Here is a 14,696-nt window from a genome sequence, read left to right as displayed (position 1 = left end):
TTGTGGGAGACTTCAACACATCACTCTCTCCTATAGATAGATCAACCAGACAAAGGACCAATAAGAAATTGAGAACCTAAACAATGTGATAAAAAATTAGACTTAACAGATACATATAGAGCATTACATCCCAAATTACCAGGATATACATTCTTCCCTAGTGCTCATGGAACTTTCTGCAGGACAGATCATGTGCCGGGCCATAAAACAAGCCTCAATAAATTTAAAAAGATTGAAATTATTCCAAGCACATTCTCTGACCACGATGGAATGGAACTAGAAGACAATAACCATCAAAGATCCAGAACACTCACAAATATTTTGAGGTTAAACAACACATTCCTAAACAATCAGTGGGTTAAAGAAGAAATTGCTAAATATGTAGAAACGAATAAAAACGAGAACACATCATATCAAAATTTAAGGGATGCAGCAGAGGCAGTATTGAGAGGGAAATTAACAGCTCTAAATGCATACATTAAAAAGGAAGAAATAGCTAAAATCAAAGAATTAATGGGACAACTGAAGAAGCTAGAAAATGATCAGCAAATTAATCTTAAAGCAAGTAGAAGAAAAGAAATAACAAGGATTAAAGCAGAAATAAATGATATGGAGAACAAAAGACAATAGAGAGAATAAATAAAACCAAAAGTTGGTTCTTTGAGACGATCAACAAGATTGACAAACTCTTACCTAGACTGACAAAGTCAAAAAGAAAGAAGTCCCAAATCAACAAAATAATAAATGAGAGGGGAGACATTACTGTGGATCTTGAAGAAATTTTTAAAAATCATAAGAGGATACTATTAACAACTATACACCAACAAACTAGATACTTTAGAGGAAATGGACAATCTTCTGGCAAACATGTTTGTAAATGTTTTTTAAAGGCATGTATCCCACAAAGTAGCACCACAAACCTAAATAAGTATTATCACAATATAAGGTATGACACTGTTGCAGAGGGCTGACAACAGAGTGGTATGGAAAAACCACCCATTACGTATTAATGACTATATTTAACAGGAATATCTTACCAACTCTACACTAATACCAGGAATGAATAATTAGTATCCGATAAGAGCTCTGGGATGTATTATAATTGTTTAAAGTTGAGAGTGATGACTGTACAACTAAGTGAAGATAATGTAAGAAGCTGACTGTTTATCTTGTGCTAAAATATATATTAGCTGAAGTTAGGAACCTACTACTTAATAAATCAAGCCCTTGACTTGAGGCTTGCTCCTGTGAAATTTAGAGTTGTAAATAGGAGACTGAGCCCTCCTACAATTATGCCTAGGAGGTACCTCCAGGGAACATCTTTTGTTGCTCAGATGTGGCCTTTCTCTCTCTAAGCTCAACTCGGCAAACAAATTCATAAACCTCCTCCCCTGAGCCCCCCCCCCCACAAGGGACATGAATCTCCCTGGTGACATGGGACATGATTTCCAGGAATAAGCCTGGCCCTGGCAGTGAGGGACTTAAAATGCCTACTTGACTGAAAGGGGGAAAAAACAAAAGAAAACAAGCTGAGATCACAGTGGCTGAGAGATCCCAAATAGAGTCAAGAAGCTATGCTGGAGGTTTCTGTTGTGCAAGCTCCAGCTTGACACCCAAAATGGCCACAGTGTGCCATGCCCTCACCAAAACTAGCTCGCAAATACCTAGGTCCCTACCTGAGATTCTATAAAAGATTCATTCACTAAGTTTTACCTTTCAGAAACTTAAATCCACCAGGGTGTTCCTATGACAGACAAGTCCTAAAATCCAGAGGTTGCCTCTTTCAGATCAACAATCAGATGCAGCTCCCTTCCCCATACTGTCAACATCCCCTTTCAATATGAACAAGTTACAGTACTCGCTGCCTAGACGCCCATGAAGATGGAGAAAGAGATAAAGTGAGAGGAAGGGGTAGCAACAAACAAGATAAGATTTAACAAAGGTCTATGAATACTTTACATAAGTATATATATTTTTTTGGATTCTGGGGTGTTGGAATGGCTGGAAGGAGGTAAATGACATGGTGGAACTGCAGCCTATAACATCCCTTGGGATTTGCTCTATAGCTCCTTGCTGAATTGTGCCTTGAAGGTCTTCAACTTTCTGTATATACCTCCAATTGCATAATAGGGAAGGGTCTGAGACTGTGGAACTATAATTCATAACAATTTTTGACAAAATTTGAAATTTTTTTAACAAGTTTTGAAATTAGTATATAACTGCTTGTTGAGCTGTTCGAGAGATGACACCCTTCTGTATGTGTTATGTTTATAATAATGGAAATGGCTGAAGTTATGGAAATGTGACCCATGACATTCTCTGAAATTTACTCTCTTCTTGTGAAATCATACTTCAAAAGTTATCACTATTATGTAGATATGTTAAAGTCCACAATAAAAAAAATCAAAAAATAAATGGAAAAAAAAAAGAATCAAATATCTAGAAATAAACCTAACCAAGAAAACAAAGGACTTGTACACAGAAAACTAAAAAACGTTGCTCAAAGAAATTAAAGAAGACCTTAATAAACACAAGGACATTCTCTGTTCATGGCTTGGAAGAATAAATGTTAAGATGATGTGCTGGTTTCAGTTTATTATGTACCTCAAAATGCCATTATCTTTGATGCAATCTTGTGTGGGCAGACATATTAAGTGTTGATTAGATTTTGGAATCCTTGGGTGTTTCCATGGATATGTGACTCAATCAATTTTGGACAAGACCTTTGGTTGGATAATTTCCATGGAGGTGTTGCCCTGCCCATTCAGGGTGGATGTGAATTAAATTGCTGGAGCACTATATAAGCTCAGACAGAAGGAGCAAACTTGCTACAGCCAAGAAGGACACTTTGAAGAACGCACAGAAGCTGAGAGAGCAGCTGCAGATGAGAGACAGTTTGAAGATGGCAGTTGAAAGCAGACTTTTGCTCCAGAGAAGTTAACAGAGGAGAAAAACCCCAAAAGCAACTAAGAGTGACATTTTTGAGGAACTGCAGCCTAGAGAGGAACATCCTGGGAGACAGCCATTTTGAAACCAGAACTTTGGAGCAGTTGCCAGCCATGTGACTTCCCAGCTAACAGAGGGTTTCTCGACACCATTGGCCATCCTCCAGTGAAGGTACCCGATTGCTGATGACTTACCTTGGACAGTTTATGGCCTTAAGACTGTAACTTTGTAACCAAATAAACCCCCTTCATAAAAGCTGATCCATTTCTGGTGTTTTGCATTCCGGCAGCATTAGCAAACTAGAACAGATGGCAATACTACCCAAAGCAATTTATAGAGTCAATGCAATCCCAATCAAATATCAAACAACCTTCTTTGCAGAAATGGAAAAGTCAGTCATCAAATTTATATGGAAGGATACCTGCAAACTAAATCCAGCAGCACATTAAAAGAATTATACACCACTGTCAGGTGGTATTTATTCCAGATATGCAGGCTTGTTTAACACAAGAAAATAAATTAACGTAATACACCACAACAATAAATCAAAGCCCAAGAACCACATGATCATCTCGATAGATGCAGAAAAGGTATTTGACAAAATTCAACAACCTTTCTTGATGAAAACACTTCAAATCATAGGAATAGATGGGAAATTTCTCAATATAATAAAGGTAATATATGAAAAACCCATAGCTAACATCATACTCAATGGGGAAAGACTAAAAGCTTTCCCTCTAAGATCAGGAACAAGACAGGGATGCCCACTGTCACCACTGTTATTCAACATTATGCTGGAAGTTCTAGCAAGAGCAATTAGGCAAGACAAAGAAATAAACACCATCCAAATTGGAGAACAAGAAGCAAAACTTTCACTGTTTGCAGATGACATGAAAGTATATGTAGAAAATCCAGGAAACTGTAATGCAAAGCTGCTAGAGCTAATCAATGAATACAGCAAAGTGGCAGCCTACAACATCAACATACAAAAATCAGTAGTGTTCCTATACACAAGTAATGAGCAACAGGAGGAGGAAATCAAGAAAAAAATTCCATTTACAACAGCAACCAAAAGAATCAAGTATTTAGGAAGACACTTCATCAAGGCCACAAAATACCTATTCAGAGAAAACTACAAAGAACTGCTAAGTGAAATCGAACAGGACCTAAAAGAATTGAAGAGCATACCAGCGATGTACCAGCTGGACAAGGTCCACTAAATTCACAGGACTGTGCACTTGGTGAAACTGAGAGTCTGCATTCGGAAACGAGTGACAGGCTGCCAGGGAAACAGCAGCCATGCCATGGTGGGGAGAAACCAGGGGTTGGCATTTGAAGATGGATTAGTTTAAAAACCCAAAATGCGACTGTGGATCCAGACGCGAGAGCTGCGCAGTGAAGCGCAGTAGGGAGTGCCTTCGACACCCCGGGCACCCACCTCAGTATCTGGTGCATTCAACAGCATTTTACACACCCGCACCTAATTATCCTGGAGCTAGGAAGGTGGAGGTCATGAAGGTGGAGGTCCACGGAAGTGCGAAATTACCACGCCCCATACAGCCATCTTCTCAGCAGGCTGGGAATGCCCGTGTGGCTGAGAGCTTCCCTACGGGATTCCACAGGCCTGTGACATTGCGCAGTCTTCCCTCTGTGGAGGCCTGCAGAGTGCACAGCTTGGAGGAGGGGTTCTGCATAGAAGTCTGAAGGGCCCTACACCAATCCCAGGGACTTGTGTACCCACAGCACAGAGAGACTGCCAGGAGTCTGAGCTGAAGAGTTGGACTCATGCAACAGCTGTAAGTCTCCAGGAATGGCTGGAAGATTTGAGTCTTAAAGCTGCCTTCCCTCCCTAACTGCACAGGGCACACCCCCCACCTTCAGGGCTGTCTGCACAAAGTACACATGGAAATTTGGTGCACTAATTGGGCCCCACAAGATTTGGATCCCCACTCACCACATAGAAGAAGTTGGGGAGAAGTGGCTTAAGGGTAACAGGTGGCTTGGGGGCACCACCTGCTGATAAGTCAGGGAAAGTGCACTCCACCAAGCTGTAGCTCTAACAAATTATACATAATTGCTCAAATAAGCCTGCATATCCTAAAATGACCCTATCAAGATAAGCAAATGCCAAGAGGCCAAAAACACCAGAAAATTTTAAAGCACATGAAGAAACTAGAAAATATGGATAACCCAAACCCAAACACCCAAACCAAAAAATCAGAGGAGATACAGGACTTGGAGCATTTAATCAAAAAAGTAATCACAAACAACAACATCACGGCACAGGATATACAGGACATGAAGAAGACCCTAAATGAGCATAAAGAAGATTTTTCAAGAATAAATAAAAAAAATAGATGATCTTATGGAAAAAAAAAAAAGAAATTGTTAATCAAATTAAAAAGATTCTGGATACACACAGTACTAGATTAGAGGAAGCTGAGGAAAGAATAAGTGAACTAGAAGAAGGCAGAATGGAAAGTAAAAATACAAAAGAAAGAAGGAAGGAAAAAAATAAAAAAATTCAAAATGGATCTCAGGGATATGATGGTCAAAATAAGGCACACAAATATAAGAATCATTGGTGTTCCAGAAGGGGAAGAGAAGGGTAAAGGCCTAGGAAGACTATTCAAAGAAATTGTAGGGGAAAACTTCCCAACCCTTCTAAACAACATAAATATGCAAATAATAAATGACCAATGAACTCCAAACAGAATAAATCCAAATAAACCCACTCTGAGACATTCTGATTAGATTGTCAAATGCTGATGAGAAGGAGCAAGTTCTGAAAGGAGCAAGAAAGAAGCAATTCACCACATATAACGGAAGCAACATAAGACCTAAGCAGTGACTACTCAGCAGCCACCATGGAAGCAAGAAGGCAGTGGTATGATATATTTAAAATACAGAAACAGAAAAACTGCCAACCAAGAATTCTTTATCCAGCAAAGCTCTCCTTCAAATCTGAGGGAGAGCTTAAAATCTTCACAGACAAACAAATGCTGAGAGAATTTGCTAACAAGAGATTTGCCCTACAAGAGATACTAAAGAGAGCCCAATCGGCAGAAAAGCAAAGAAAGGAGAGAGAGGTATGGAGAAGGGTTCAGAACTAAAGAGCTTTAGTAAAGGTACATTAAAGAAAATAAAGAGAGAGTGTGAAAAATATATCTGAAAAACAAAAACCAAAGGACAGGATGGCTGATTCAAGAAATGCCTTCACAATAATAACATTGAATGTGAACAGATTAAACTCCCCAATTAAAAGATATAGATTGGCAGACTGGATTAAAAAATATGAACCATCAATATGTTGCTTATGAGAGACTCATCTTAGACAAAGGGACACACAGAAATTGAAAGTGAAAGGATGGAAAAAAATATTCCATGCAAGCTACAGTCAAAAGAAAGCAGGGTAGCAATATCAATCTCAGATAAAATAGACTTCAAATGCAAGGATGTTATAAGATACAAAGAAGGTCACTATATACTAATAAAAGGGACAATTCAACTAGAAGAAATAACAATCATAAACGTGTATGCACTTAATCAAGGTGGCCCAAAATACATGAGACAGACATTGACAAAACTGAAGGAAGCAATGGATGTTTCCACAATAATTGTGGGAAACTTCAATACATCACTCTCTCCTATAGATAGAACAACCAGACAGAAGATCAATAAGGAAACTGAAAACCTAAGCAATCTGATAAATGAATTCGAATTAACAGACATACATAGAACATTACATCCCAAATCAACAGGATCCACATTCTCCTCTAGTGCTCATGGAAATTTCTCCAGAATAGTTCATATGCTGGGCCACAAAACAAGCCTCAAAAAATTTACAAAGATTGAATTATTCCAAGCACATTCTCTGATCACAATGGAATACAATTAGAAGTCAATAATCATCAGAGACTTAGAAAGTTCCCAAATATCTGAAAATTAAACAACACACTCCAAAACAATCAGTGGGTTAAAGAAGAAATCACAAGAGAAATTAATAAATATATAGGCAAATGAAAATGAGAACACAATATATCAAAACTTACGGGATGCAGCAAAAGCAGTATTGAAGGGGAAATTTATAGCTCTAAATGCATACATTAAGAAGGAAGAAAGAGCTAAAATCAAAGAAGTAATGGAACAACTGAAGAAGCTAGAAAATGAACAGCAAATTAATCCTAAGTAGAAAAAAAAGAACTAAGGATTAAAGCAGAAATAAATGGCAAAGAGAACAAAAAAAATAGAATAACACCAAAAGTTGTTTCTTTGAAAAGTTCAACAAGATTTACAAGCATCTAGCTAGACTAACAAAATCAAAAATAGAGAAGACCCAAATAAACAAAATAATAAATGAGAGAAGCAACATTACTGCAGATCCCAAAGAAATTTAAAAAATTGTAAGAGGATACTATGAAGAATTGTATGCCAACAAACTTCCTGGAAACACAAGAACAACCTAGACTGACATTAGAAGAAATAGGAGATCTCAACTAACCAATCACAAGCAAAGAGATCCAGTCAGTCATCAAAAATATTCTGACAAATAAATGCCCAGGGCCAGATGGCTTCACAGGGGAATTCTATCAAACTTTCCAAAAAGCACTGAAACCAATCTTAAACTCTTTCAAAACACTGAAGAACATGGAACACTACCTAACTTATTTTATGAAGCCACCATCACTGTAATATCAAACCAGGTAAAGATGCTACAAGAAAGGAAAACTACAAGCCAATCTCCCTAATGAATATAGATGCAAAAATTCTCAACAAAATACTTGCAAATCGAATCCAAAGACACATTAAAAAAATCATACACCATGACCAAGTGGGGTTTATCCAAGTCATGCAAGGATGGTTCAACATAAGAAAAATCCATCAATGTAATACAACATATTAACAAATCGAAAGGGAAAAATCAAATGATCATCTCAGTAGATGCTGAAAAAGCACCTGACAAAATCCAACATCCTTTCGTGATAAAAATACTTCAAAAGGTAGGAACTGAAGGAAACTTCCTCAATATGATAAAGAGCATACATGAAAATCAAACAGCCAGCATAGTACTCAATGGCAAGAGACTGAAAGCCTTCCCCCTAAGATCAGGAATGAGACAAGGATGTCTGCTGTTACCACTATTATCCAACATTGTGCGAGAAGTGCTAGCCAGTGCAATCCGGCAAGACAAAGAAATAAAAGGCATCCAAATTGTAAAGGAAGAAGTAAAACTGTCAATATTTGCAGGTGATATGATCTTATATCTGGAAAACTCTGAGAAATCAATGACTCAGCTACTTGAGCTAATAACCATATTTAGCAAAGTAGCAGGATACAAGATTAATGCACATTAAGTCACTTATATTCCTATACACTAGAAATTACCTAACTGAAGAGACACTCAGGAAAAAGCTACCATTCTCAATAGCAACTAAAAAAATCAAGTACCTAGGGAGAGAGTTAACCAAGGATGTAAAAGACCTATACATACAAAACTACATAATTTAACTAAAAGAAATAGAAGGGGACCTAAAAAGATAGAAAAATATTCCTTGTTCATGGATAGGAAGGTTAAATGTTATTAAGATGTCAATTCTATCCAAACTCATCTACAGATGCAATGCAATTCCTATCAAAATTCCAGCAACCTACTTTGCAGACTTGGAAAAGCTTGTTATCCAATTTATTTGGAAAGGGAAGATGCCTCAAATTGCTAAAAAATATTCGACAAAAGAAAAACAAAGTGTGAGGACTTAAACTCCCTGACTTGAAGCTTATTATAAAGCCACAGTAGTCAAAACAGCATGGTACTGGCACAAAAATAGACATATTGATCAATGGAATTGAACAAACAATTCGGAGATAACCCATAAATCTATGGTCGACTGATCTTTGATAAGGCCCCCAAAACCCCTGAACTGGGACATAATAGTCTATTCAACAAATGGGATGGAAGAGCTGGATATCCATATCCAAAGGAATGAAAGATGACCCCCACCTCATACCCTACACAAAAATTAACTCAAAATGGATTAAAGACCTCAATATAAGAGACAGAACCATAAAACTCCTAGAAGATGGAGGGAAACATCTTCAAGACCTTGTATTAGGAGGTCACTTCCTAGACCTTACACCCAAAGCACAAGCAACAACAACAAAAAAATAGATAAGTGGGAACTCCTCAAACTTAAAATTAAGAATTTGTCAAAAAGGTGAAGAGGCAGCCAACTCAATGGGAAAAAATGTTTGGAAACCATGTATCTGACAAAAGACTGATATCTTGCATATATAAAGAAATCCTACAACTCAATGACAATAGTACAACATCCCCATTACAAAATGGGCAAAATATACGAAAATACAGTTCTCTGAAGAGGAAATACGAATGGCCAAAAAGCACATGAAAAAAATTTCAGCTTTACTAGCTATTAGGGAGACGCATATTAAGACCACAATGAGATATCATCTCACACCAATTAGATTGGCTGCCATTAAATATACAGGAAACTACAAATGCTAGAGAAGATGTGGAGAAACTGGAACTCTTATTCATTGTTGGTGGGACTGTATAATGTGCATCCACTCTGGAAGACAGTCTGGCAGTTCCTTAGAAAGCTAGATATAGAGTTACCCTTCGATCCAGCAATTTCACTTCTAGGTATATACCTGGAATATCTGAGAGCAGTGTCATGAACAGATATTTGCAAGCCAATATTCATAGCAGCAATATTCACAATTGCCAAGAGATGGAAACAATCCATACGTCCTTCAACAGATGAGTGGATAAACAAAATGCGGTATATACACACAATGGAATCCTATGTGGCAGTAAGAAGGAACGATGTCATGAAACATATGACAACATGGATGAACCTTGAAGACATAATGCTGAACAAAATAAGCCAGGCACAAAAAGAGAAATATTGTATGTTACCACTAACATGAACACTATGAAAAATGTAAAATTTATATTGTAGAATGTAGGGGACCTAGTGATAGACAGCAAATAGTGAAGGGGGAACAATAATCTAATAAGAACAAGTAAGTTATGGAGGGTAAACTTAATGTTCTGGGAATGCTCAGGAACGATGACGGTTTGTTAATTTCTAGGGGGTATGGTAGGAACAAGTTCACAGAAATGTTATTTTAGATTATTCGTTTTTCTTATTCCTTTACTGGATTATAGTCTGTTTATTTTCTTGGGGTAGGGTAGGAACATGTTGGAAGCAATGTAGTTATTTTAGGTTGTTTTTTCTTATTCCTTTGTTTGGTTTTCTTTGAAATGTTTTTTTTATTGTTTTTTTTTAAATTTTTTGATAAAGTTAAAAAAACAATCAATGAGTGTGAACAAAAAGGTAAATGAACAATGGGGGGAGGAGGGGAATGGGATGTTTAGGATGTTCTTTTATTCTAATTTTAATTTTATTTTTTGTAACAATGAAAATATTCGAAGATTGATTGTGGTGATCAATGCACAACTAAGAACTGATTATACACTTTGAAGGACTGTATATTATGTGAATATATCTCAATAAAATTGCATTTAAAAATAAATCATTAGATAAATAAATAAACAAAACTGTTCATGGATTGGAAGATTGAATATAGTTAAGATGTCAATTCTACCTCAACTGATTCATAGATTCAATGCAAAACCAATTAAAATCCCAACAACTTACTTTGCAGAAATAGAAAAACCAGTGACCAAATTTATTTGGAAGGGCAGGGTGCCCCAAATAGCCAAAAATATCTTGAGAAAGAGGAATGAAGTGGGAGGTCTCACACTACCTGACTTTGAAGCATACTACAAAGCTACAATGATTAAACAGTATGTCACTGGCATAAGGATAGATATACTGACCAAAGGAATCAAATTGAGTGTTCAGAAATAGACCCTCACATCTACAGACAATTTGTCTTTGACAAGGCAGTCAAGTCAGAGCAACTGGGACAGAGCAGCCTCTTCAATAAATGGTGTTTGGAGAACTGACTATCCATTTCCAAAAGAATGAAAGAGGACCCCTATCTCACACCTTATACAAAAATTAACTCAAAATGGATCAAAGACCTAAATGTTAGCATTAAAACCATAAGACTTTTAGAAGAAAATGCAGGGCAATATTGTAAAGATCTTATGATAGAAAGTGGTTTCCTAAACCTTACACCAGAAGCACGAGCAATCAAAGAAGAAATAGATAAATGGGATCTCCTCAAAATTACACACTTTTGTACATCAAAGGACTTTTGTTATAAAAGTAAAAAGGCAGCCTACATGTAATGGGAGACAATATTTGGAAACAACATATCAGATAAGGATTTAATATCCAGCATATATAAAAGGATCCCACAACTCAACAACAGAAAGATAAATAACCCAATCAAAAAATGGACAAAAGACATGGACAGACACTTCTCTGAAGAGGAAATACAAGTGGCTCAAAAACATATGAAAAGAAGCTCAAGTTCACAGGCTATTAGGGAAATGCAAATCAAAACCACAATGAAATACCATCTCACACCTACCAGAATGGCCATTATCCAAAACAACAAAAAGCAACAAGTGCTGGAGAGGATGTGGAGAAAGAGGCACACTTATCACTGTTGGTGGGAATACAGATTGGTGCAGCCACTCTGGAAGGCAGTGTGGCAGTTCTCAGGAAGCTAAGTACAGATATGCCACATGACCCATCAATTCCACTAGTAGGTATTTACTCAGAGGAACTGAAAGCTAAGACATGAAAAGATATTTGTAAACCAATGTTTATAGTGGCATTATTCATGATTGCCAAGAGACGGAAAAAGTACAAGTGTCTATCAACCGATGAGTGGATAAACAAACTGTGGTATATACACACAATGGAATATTACACAGCTGTGAGACAGAACAAAGTCACGGAACATATAATAACATGGATGAACCTTGAGGACGTTATGTTGAGTGAAGTTAGCCAGAAACAAAAGGACAAATACTGTATGGTCTCACTAATATAAACTAACATTAATGAGCAAACTTTAACAGTTAAAAGTTGAGAATATAGGTTATCAGGAGATAGAAAGAGGGCAGAGATCGGGCATTTGAGGCTGAAGGAACATAGAATGTTCAACAGGATTGACTGTAAAGATCCAGAAATGGAAAGCATAATACTGTGTGATGGTAGTACAATAATGTAAGTATACTGAACAAAGATGTCTGTGAGTAAAGCTGAAAGAAGAGAGCTAGGGGCATGTATTACACCAGAAGGAAAGATAGACGATAAAGACTGGGACTGTAAAACTTACTGAAAGCTAGAGTGGTCACTGATTGTAACTAAATATACAAATATAAAAATGTTTTTATATGTGGGAGAACAAATGAATGCCAACCTTGCAAAAGAGATGATATTGGGGAAAAAATAAAATGAAAGCAAACTGGAGTCAATGGTTAACAGTAATATTACAACATGCTTCCATGAAATGGAACAAAGGCAACATACCAAAGCTAAATGTCTATGAGAGGGAGATATAAGGGAGGGGTATGGGATTCTTGGTAGTGGTGTTATTGTCTGAACTTATTCTTATATTGTATTGTATGGTATTTTATTTTTTATTATCTTTTTTATTATTCTTTAAAAAATTTTTTTCATAGTAATGAATATGTTCAAGTGCTGATCGTGGTGATGAATGCACAACTATATGATGATACTATGAACAACTGATTGTACACTGTGGATGACTATATGGTATGTGAATGTATCTCTATAAAATCATAGGGAAAAATATAAACAGGGAAACAAGTGTTGCAGAAAACATGGAGAGAGGGATGTACCTATTTACTGTTGGTGGGAAAGTAGAATGGTCAGCCTATCTGGAGGACAGTGTGGTGGTTCCACAAGAAGCTAAGTATGTGGGTGCTACAAGGTCCTGCAACCTCATTAGGGGGTATATACTTGGAAGATCTAAGAGCAGGGACATGAATGGACATTTTCACACTGGTGTTTATGGCGGCAGTATTCATGATTTACAATGGATGGAGGTGGCCTAAGGGTACACATCAACTGATGAACAGAATGGTGAACTGTGGTGTATGCATACAATGGAATACCAAGCAACTGCAAGGAGTGAAGCTGTGAGACACGCAAGGAGGTGAATGGATTTTGTGGACAGCATTTTGAGTGAAGTACACCAGAAACAAAGGCAAACACTATAATGCTTCACCAATACGGACTAACTACAATGTGTAAACTCTGAGAATTGAATCTTAGAGCACAGCTTATCAAGGTAGCACTTATTGTAATGGTCCCTAGATTGTAAGCTCTTACGGCAGTCACATCTATTCCTGAGTTATAATGGTTATCTCCAAATTCTGAGATGCTGATCTCCTTGTGTATAACTTCATCAGTCTCTGGAACTTTGGGTATCTCTGTGACACCTGAAACTCAGAGCTAGAGCTCGGAAGCTTTGAATGTCAGTATTAGAGCACACAGCAACTGTTAAAAAAGCTGAAAAAGAGCCCAGACTTCAATTAGAAATATGAATGAAGCAGATCTGGTTAGGACTAAGGCAAATCAGGCCAAAGGTAAAGGATGATACTGACTGTGTTTTAAAACTTCAACTTCTGTGTGAGACCAAAAGAAGAGATGTTTACTGGGTGCAGGATATGTATTTTCTGCAGCACACTAAATAATTTAACTTGTACGATCAGTTTATTCAAACACCATAATTACATGGAACGCTGAATAGGAAGTGAGATCTGGTTGGTTTGTACAGGTTAATGTGAAATACCAATACATCCCAAAGTAATTTGGGCAGAGAATAAAAATATACTTGCAGAGCCCCCCTGAGGAACTGGGGAAAAATGAGAAAATGTTGGACTTCCCTACCTGGGTTATTACAGATACTCTCCCAAACACTGAGGACTAACAATTTAGTACACCGAGCCCTAGATCTTGAGACTTGCCCTTATGAAGCTTGCTACTGCAAAGGACAGGCTAAGCCTTATAATTGTGCCTACGAGTCTCCCCCAGAGAAACTCTTTGTTGCTCAGATGTGGCCCTCTCTCCCTCTCTAAGCCCACTCCACAGGTGAACTCACTGCCCTCCCCCTTACATGGGACCTGAATCCCAGGCGTGTAGATCTCCCTGGCAATGCAGGACATGACTCCCAGGAATGAGCCTGGACCCGGCATCATGGGACTGAGAAAATTTTCTTAACCAAAATGGGGAAGCAAAATGAAACAAAATAAAGTTTCAGTGGCTGAGAGATTACAAATGGAGTCGAGAAGTCACTCTGGAGGATATTCTTATGCACTGTATAGATATCCCTTTTTAATTTTTAGTGTATTGAAATAGCTAGAAGGAAATACCTGAAATTGTCAAACTGCAACCCTGTAGCCCTGATTCTTGAAATGATTGTATAACTACATAGCTTACATGGTGTGACAGTGTGATTATGAAAACCTTGTGGCTCACACTCCTTTTATCCAATGTATGGATGGATGAGGAGAAAAATGGGGACAAAAACTAAATGAAAAATAGGGTTGGATGGGGGAGATGGAATGATTTGGGTGTTGTTTTTTACTTTTATTTTTTATTCTTATTTTCATTCTTTTTGGAGTCAGAAAAATGTTCAAAAATTGGGGTGATGAATGCATAACTATATGATGGGGCTGTGAACAGATAATTGTATACCATGGATGACTGTATGGTATGTGAATATATCTCAACAAAACTGAATAAAAAAAATTTATATGGAAGGGTAAGAGGCCCAGCATA

General features: G+C 37.4%; 1 protein-coding gene across 2 annotated transcripts in view; it reads right to left on the bottom strand.

Annotated features, from left to right (window-relative positions):
• Nucleotides 1-14,696, bottom strand: part of TXNDC16 (thioredoxin domain containing 16) — a 153,972-nt gene that overhangs the window by 95,566 nt on the left and 43,710 nt on the right. The gene's annotated exons all lie outside the window — the stretch shown is intronic.

The sequence above is a fragment of the Choloepus didactylus genome, chromosome 4 (genome assembly GCF_015220235.1).
Source record: "Choloepus didactylus isolate mChoDid1 chromosome 4, mChoDid1.pri, whole genome shotgun sequence".
Lineage (NCBI taxonomy): Eukaryota > Metazoa > Chordata > Mammalia > Pilosa > Megalonychidae > Choloepus > Choloepus didactylus.
The sequence above is the reverse complement of the archived record's forward strand: the minus strand, read 5'-3'. Positions and strand labels throughout refer to the sequence as shown.